We start from the raw sequence: 8,250 nt of genomic DNA, 5'->3' as shown, positions 1-8,250 counted from the left end.
CACTCTTTGCCATAAATCGCAGCAAGATCTTTTTTGATCCACCTCCTAGAGTAATGGAAATAAAAACAAAAATAAACAAATGGGACCTAATGAAACTTAAAAGCTTTTGCACAGCAAAGGAAACTATAAACAAGATGAAAAGACAACCCTCAGAATGGGAGAAAAAATTTGCAAACGAATCAACAGACAAAAGATTAATCTCTAAAATATATAAACAGCTTATGCAGCTCAGTATTAAAAAAACAAACAACCCAATCCAAAAATGGGCAGAAGACCTAAATAGACATTTCTCCAAAGAAGACATACAGATGGCCAAGAAGCACATGAAAAGATGCTCAACATCACTAATTATTAGAGAAAAGCAAATCAAAACCACAATGAGGTACCACCCCACACCAGTCAGAATGGCCATCGTCAAAAAATCTACAAACAACAAATGCTGGAGAGGGTGTGGAGAAAAGGGAACCTTCTTGCACTGTTGGTGGGAATGTAAATTGATACAGCCACTATGGAGAACAGTATGGAGGTTCCTTAAAAAACTAAAAATAGAACTACCATACAACCCAGCAATCCCACTACTGGGTATATACCCAGAGAAAACCATAATTCAAAAAGTCACATGCACCCCAATGTTCACTGCAGCACTATTTACAATAGCCAGGACATGGAAGCAACCTAAATGCCCATCAACAGACGAATGGATAAAGAAGATGTGGTACATATATACAATGGAATATTACTCAGCCATAAAAAGGAACGAAATTGGGTCATTTGTAGAGACGTGGATGGACCTAGAGATTGTCATACAACGTGAACTAAGTCAGAAAGAGAAAAACAAATATCGTGTATTAACGCATATATGTGGAACCTAGAAAAATGGTACAGATGAACTGGTTTGCAGGGCAGAAATTGAGACACAGATGTAGAGAACAAACATATGGACACCAAGGGGGGGGAGTGGCAGGGGAGGTGGTGGTGTGATGAATTGAAAGATTGGGATTGACATATATACACTAATATGTATAAAATGGATAATAAGAACCTGCTATATAAAAAAATAAATAAAATTAAATTAAAAATTAAAAAAAGATGTAGTGTATATGTGTGTGTATGAAAAATATTATATATACAATGAATAAACAAGATCCTACTGTATAGCACAGGAAACTATATTCAATATCCTGTGATTAAACCATAATGGAAAAGAATATGAAAAAGAATATATATGTATTTGTATAACTGAATCACTTTGCCATACAGCAGAAACTAACACAACATTATAAATCAACTGTACATTGAGGGGACTTCCCTCGTGGTCCAGTGGTTAAGAATCCACCTTCCAATGCAAGGGACACAGGTTCGATCCCTGGTCAGGGAACTAAGATCTCACATGCCACGGAGCAACTAAGCCTGCGTGCCCAACTACTGAGCCCACGCGCCCTGGAGCCCACGCACCACAACTAGAGAGAAGTGTGCACACCGCAACAAAAGATCCCACGTGCCGCAACTAAGACCCAATGCAGCCAAAAAAAAAAAAAAAAACTATACTCCAATAAAAATTTTTTTAAAAATCAATTATATGTTGAGGAAAAAAGATTTTTTTAAAGAAATTCTTTCCAAATATAGGAAGCCGGTTTAAAGGAATAATATTAATGTGGATATAAATACTTTTGTCAATGATGATTATATATTTTCTTGTATGGTTACTTGCCTCCATTTTTTAAAAAAAGTAAAAAGTGATCAACTAGGCAAGAAATTTAATGAAAATAGAGTCCCTTTTTTGATGAAGACAGATCTTTAAAAATTATCTGAGCCCAAAGGAGGAGTTGTTCAAAAGAAAAATTGTCCCAAATCTGGTCCAGGACAGAATTTTTTTTCTTTTTGAATGATTTAATTCATAACTTCCTTCTGGAAAGAAATTATGATTCCTGATTAAAATGCTCAGAAATTTTTCTGATACATTTAAGAGGATTAAGACTTATTCTGAAAACCTTAGTCACCCACCCACCCAACTGACATCAGTCAAGAGTCTTAGTGACTTTTTAATTGGACATGGTTTTTGTTTTTGTTTTAAATCTAGTCTCACAATGATTAATCACCCACCAAAAGTAAATTTCTAAACTGGGACTACCAGAAGCCCTTCCCCTTACAGCAAGATTGTGATAAAACTTTAACTGTAGTCCTAACTAAATTGTCTGAAGTGTTCTCGTTAACAGTGGGGTCAATTGTATGCCACTTAGTTCCTCTGAAAGAATGCTTACTTGCTTGTAAAGGTGAGAACAACAAAATTCAGACAAAGTAACACACAATGCTTATTGACCAAGTTGTTAGACATTCCTTAAACACATTATTGAGCAACTCTCTTCAAGACAAAGCTATTCAAAGAGTGATGTGTAGGGGAATGATTAAACTTCAAGTACCTCATATAATTAAAATGAAAGGCTGATAGACTTTGATTTTATTCTACTCTTGGACTTTGATTTAGTCAGGGACTGAAGAAGATATTTGGTTATCCTATAACCAGGAGCAAGGGGTCAAAGACATAGAATTAAGGATTGTAAATAAGGGTCAATGACATAGAACGTTTCTAATGTTATAACTAAGATAAAAGTGATGGCTACAGAATGTCCTTTCTTGGAGAAAGTACATACTTTGTACCATTGTTTCACACCAGTTTCTGCCCAAACTTCCAATACTTTGCAAATGTTCCTGAAATGCTTCCAGCAAAATCTATGTCTGTTGAAAATGCATCTGATCACTGAGATGATTTTATTTCAGTATAACGATGTCTTCCCTTTGGATACCCATTTTTTTCTCAACCACCCTATCACAGATGGAGGCATCAAGTCAGTGCTTAAGCACCAATAATTTTGGACTAAATTGCCACACCTTTTCAGAAAATCTCCTCACTAATTCTACTATATGTTTCCCTCCTCTGGGTTTAATATAAAAATTGGCCCCTAGAAGAAATATTGGTTCCAAATGTACTATAATTTAACCCCTCCCCTGTTCTTGGATATTTAGATTTTTTTTAACCTCCTTAAACAATGTTCCAGTGAACATCCTTGTACATATATCTCTGCTGGGTTATCCTGTGTGTTATCATTTTCTTACATCACCACTTTTGGATTTCATTTCATTTTCTGTGAAGTTTACTGAGAAGAGAATGTGCTGCTTTTGGGAACTTGGCAGAATTATTGTTCAAACTGAATGATTAAATTGGCTTCTGAGTGTAAGTGATGTTTGTGAAAATGAAGGAAAGAACAAACAGTAAGCCAAGGGCTTATCCACCCACTTGGCATCAGCTGACAGTGAATGACCCACCCCAAGGAACAGAACAGCCTGACCTGGAAATATAGAGCAGTCTCCAGCACCTTTAAGTCTTTGCTGGCTGTCAGCTTTAGCGAGCATCACATCTTCGATGTGGGGAGGTAGGAGGTTGAGAAGCAGGAAGATGCTTACCCTTAGGTCCCTGGAGCTCAGGGTAGGATCCTACCTGGCACTTTAACCCTGGGCTCAGATTAAAGTGCCCTGAACTGAGAGGTCAAGACCCTGGACAGCTCAATGGGTGTTTCCCTACCTTTTCTTAGGAAAAGGGTTCCTCCCTTCATATTGGGTTTTACCTATTATTTATTTAGCAGAAAAGCTAACTGGTTAACCCCAGGTGAAAAACCTCCTGAGTTTAAAGGGCCTGGATTTTGTCATTACACAATTGACCCCTCCTGGTAATAATTTCTTAGATACGTTTCCTTTTTACTCCTCTTTGAAGCTTATATGGTTTGATAAGAAAAAGAGGTTCAAGGTCCAAGGCCCTATGGCTGGTCATAGCAAAGGTGAACTAGACTAGAACTTAGTTCTTCTGATACCATGGCATTCACTAATTCAGCAGTCACTGAGCATAAATAATGTATGTATTAGTTACAGTACAGACTAAGTTTCTGTAACAAAGAGATCTCAAACACAGTGCCTCAAATCATACCAAAGTTTACCTCTCTCACACATAACACTCCAGAGGTGGACAGCTCCAGGGCAGGTAGGCTGCTGTGCTCCATGAGGTCATCCAGGGAACCAGGCCCTTCTAACTTGTTGTCTGGGTCCACAAAATTTTCCTGTAAAGGGCCACATAGTAAGTATTTTAGGCTTTGCAGACAATACAATCATTGCTACAACTGCCCAATTCTTCTAATGTAATGCAAAAGCAGCCATAGACATTACATAAGCAAATGAGCAATGCCATGTTCCAATAAAACTGTATTTACAAAAACAGGCTGCAGGTTAGATTTGGCCCATACGTTGTAATTTAATGAATCTTGCCTTTAGATGTTCTTTCTACCATCATACTCATGTTCCAGACAAAGGAAAGAAGGGATGGGTTGAAATTTCTCTTATAAAAATAGGATCCATAGATAAAAATAGTGTGGCATAATCACACAATGGAATATTCTGAAAACAAGAATGAATGAGCCACAACTACACACAACATGGGTGAATACCACAATATAATGTTGAGCAAAAGAAGCCAGACACAAAAGATTACATATCGATTGATTCCATTTACATAAAATATAAAAACAGGCAAACTAACCTATGGTATTAAAAGTCAGGATAGTGGTTGTCTTTGTGGTGGGTAGTAAGCAGAAGTGGACACAAGAAGACTTCTGCGTTCTGGCAATGTTCTATTTCTTGATCTAGAGGGTGTATGTTCCCACACATGGGTGTGTTCACATGTAAAAATCCACTAAGCCAGATCTTGATATTTGTTTACTTTTCTGCATGTAGGTTACACTTCAATTTAAAAGTTTACATAGGGCTTCCCTGGTGGCGCAGTGGTTGAGAGTCTGCCTGCCAATGCAGGGGACGTGGGTTCGAGTCCTGGTCCGGGAAGATCCCACATGCCGCGGAGCAACTAAGCCCGTGCGCCACAACTACTGAGCCTGCGCGTCTGGAGCCTGTGCTCCGCAACGAGAGGCCGCAACAGTGAGAGGCCCGCGCACCGCGATGAAGAGTGGCCCCCGCTCGCCACAACTGGAGAAAGCCCTCGCGCAGAAACGAAGAACCAACACAGCCAAAAATAAATAAATAAATAAATAAAATTAAAAAAAAAAAAAAGTTCACATAATTGCAAAAAAAAAAAAAGAGAGAGAGTAATTCAGAAGTAGTATACTACTCTCATCTCTTGTCCAAAACTTAGTCAAAGGACCACCCCAAACTGCAAGCGATCTGGGAAATGCAGTCTCTAGCTGGGTGGCCATATGACGCTGAAATTCAGAGGGTTCTTTTATAAAAAGGAGGAAGGGAAGAATGTATTCTAGGGGACAATTAGCAGGTTCTGTTACAGTCTGCGTAACCATCACTGGTCCATGACGGTTATCAAATCCTGCTGGGCATGACCTGGGACGATCCCCTGGCAATAAAGTTTCCTGGTTAGCCCACTGGCTGCCCCGCTACTGTTCTGTGGGAATGCCGTCTTTCTCTGTAGTTCTCCGTGTTGTCTGGATTTACTCTCTGGCAGGTTATTTGTCCATAATACTTGATAGCCACATCTTTTTGTCCTTCTTCCCTTTTTCCTTTTTATCTGCTTGGAACTTGGACATCATGGCAGGGGCTGCATTAGCCTTCTTGGGACCATGAGGGAATTCTCAGAAATCAGCACTGATTTCCTTGAGCTTTTGACATCAGTAACTGTCTACCTCTGAAATTCTTTAAAAAAAAAAATTTATTTAGCCTGCACCAGGTCTTAGTTGTGGCATGAGGGATCTTCGTTGCAGCATGTGGGATCTTTTTTTTTTTTTTAGTTGCAGCATGCAGGCTTCTCAGTTGTGGCATGTGAACTCTTAGTTGCGCCATGCATGTGGGATCTAGTTCCCCGACCAAGGATCGTACCCGGGCCCCCTGCATTGGGAGTGTGGAGTCTTACCCACTGGACCAGCAGGGAAGTCCCTACCTCTGAAATTCTTATATGAAAAAATAAACCCTATGTATTTAAACCACTGAAATTGGGTCTTTGTTACCCAGAACCAATCACAAGTCTTAACTGATATGGAAGGTTTCCCTGACAGGATGATATTTAAACTGAGATTAGAAGGATTATGAGGTGGTAGATTTAGAATAGCAGGGGAAAGTCCAAAGCTCTTTCTACTCCACTCCACTACTAATTGCCCAGGGAGGGAGACAAGGAACTGGAGAGGTCAAGAAAGGAGAGTCCAAGGTAGGACTGATTTGTCCAGAAGTGATATTTGAAGCTATGAGGAAGGGAGGGCTTGGTAATGTTCTCTCGTCTTTGTGTGTGCGTCATGGCCCTTATCACACAGCAATCAATTACGTGATCCCTGGTGTGACCACCTGTGTGACTCCCATGAGACTGCAGTCTCCATGAAGTCAGGAACAATGACTGTGATTGTTCATCAGTAGCATAATCCTGGCACAGACCAGATACAGAATAATAGTTATTGGATAAGCTGTAGCAGAGAGAACTAAAGTAAGAGGAGGAAGAAAAGAGAAACAGGCAGAAGAGTGGAAAACCTTGGATGGGGCAGGCGCCTCTTGAAGGGGACACAATCCCCTTTAAGAGCCCAGTGACACTCCCCCAGGGCAGACTGGGAGGATTGTAGTCAAGGGGTCACTTTAGGGACCCACACTGGCATGGCTATCCAGCTCACAGCCTTTCTCTCTTGGCTACTCAATGGGTATGAGATTTGAGCTAGCATCCATAGTACTTCACCCTTGGCCAAAACAACTGATCCAAAACGTGGGTATGTGACCCAGGCCAGGACAATTAGGGTCCTGTCCCAGGAACTGCCAAACTGGAGTTGAGAAGAGGGACTCCTTCCTCCTCTAGCTGTAAGGGTGTGAGCCTGGATTTCCTGCAGCCTGGTCCAGCTACCAGGAGATGGCCAGCCTGTGGGAATGAGCCTGATACCCAGAGAGAAGCAGAAAGAGACCTAGAGGGCTTCCCTGGTGGTGCAGTGGTTGAGAGTCTGCCTGCCGATGCAGGGGACACAGGTTCGAGCCCTGGTCCGGGAAGATCCCACATGCCGCGGAGCAACTAAGCCCATGCGCCACAACTACTGAGCCTGCGCGTCTGGAGCTGTGCTCCGCAACGAGAGGCCGCGACAGTGAGAGGCCCGCGCACCGCGATGAAGAGTGGCCCCCGCTCGCCACAACTGGAGAAAGCCCTCGCACAGAAACGAAGAACCAACACAGCCAAAAATAAATAAATAAATGAATTAAAAAAAAAGTGCAATTACAAAAAAAAAAAAAGAAAGAGACCTAGAGAGAAAGAGCGAAGGATCTTCAGACTCCTGGTTCCAGCTATCCTTAAGGACAGCTCCACTCTGCTCTTCCCAGTTATATGAGCCAATGAATTCCTTTCGAATTCCTTTTGTGCTTAAGAGAGTCAGAGTTGAGTTCCTTTCTTTCGACATCTATCAGCTGCCTTTCTCTCCAAAATGTACCCTGAATCTGACCACTTCTCCCCATCTTTGCTGTCATTATCCTGGTCCAAACCACCACTGTCTCTTGCCTGGATGAATGCAAGAGCCTCCTAATGTCTCCCATCTCCTCTCTCGCTCCCTTACAAACCATTCCCCACCCAGCAGGCCAAGTGATCTTGGATAAATGTCAGTCAGATCATGTCACCTCCAGTGGCTTCTCTCTACATCCATACTCCTTATTCTGTTTTACTGCATGTTCTGTTTCTGTCCACCCTCCAACTTTATTCCATGCCACCTCCCCATATCACTGTGCTTCAGCTACGTTGCCCTTTTTTTTGTTTCTCAAACTAATTAAGTTCTTTATTTCTTCAGTGCCTTTGCAATTGCTGCCCCAGGTCTTTGCATAGTTAATTCTTTGTCATTCAGTTTCTAGTAAAGTAATATAGTAATCATAGCCCCCCATCTATTTCTGTATCATTTCGTTGTTCAAATTATTCACAGAAATTGTCACTAGCTGAAATTATCTTATTTATGTTTTACTTACTTTTTTGTTGCCTGTCTGTCCCCTAGAGTATGAGCTTCAGGAGACCAGGGTCCTTGCCTGTCTTGTTTACCTTGTGTCCACACAGTTGGTGTTCAAGTAATATTTATTGAATGAATGAGTTACGAAACGATGAGGAGCTGGAGTCCGTTCTGGCCCTAGGTTCCCTGTTGCATCTCCTTTTCTCTATCGTTCACACCGCTGACCAATATTAACTCATAGAGGAGCTTGCACCTGTCATGTGACTTCATTCAACCTGTTTCCTCACTTGGGAAA

This window comes from Eubalaena glacialis, chromosome 2 (genome assembly GCF_028564815.1).
Source record: "Eubalaena glacialis isolate mEubGla1 chromosome 2, mEubGla1.1.hap2.+ XY, whole genome shotgun sequence".
In the NCBI taxonomy this organism is placed as follows: Eukaryota; Metazoa; Chordata; class Mammalia; order Artiodactyla; family Balaenidae; genus Eubalaena; species Eubalaena glacialis.
The sequence above is the reverse complement of the archived record's forward strand: the minus strand, read 5'-3'. Positions refer to the sequence as shown.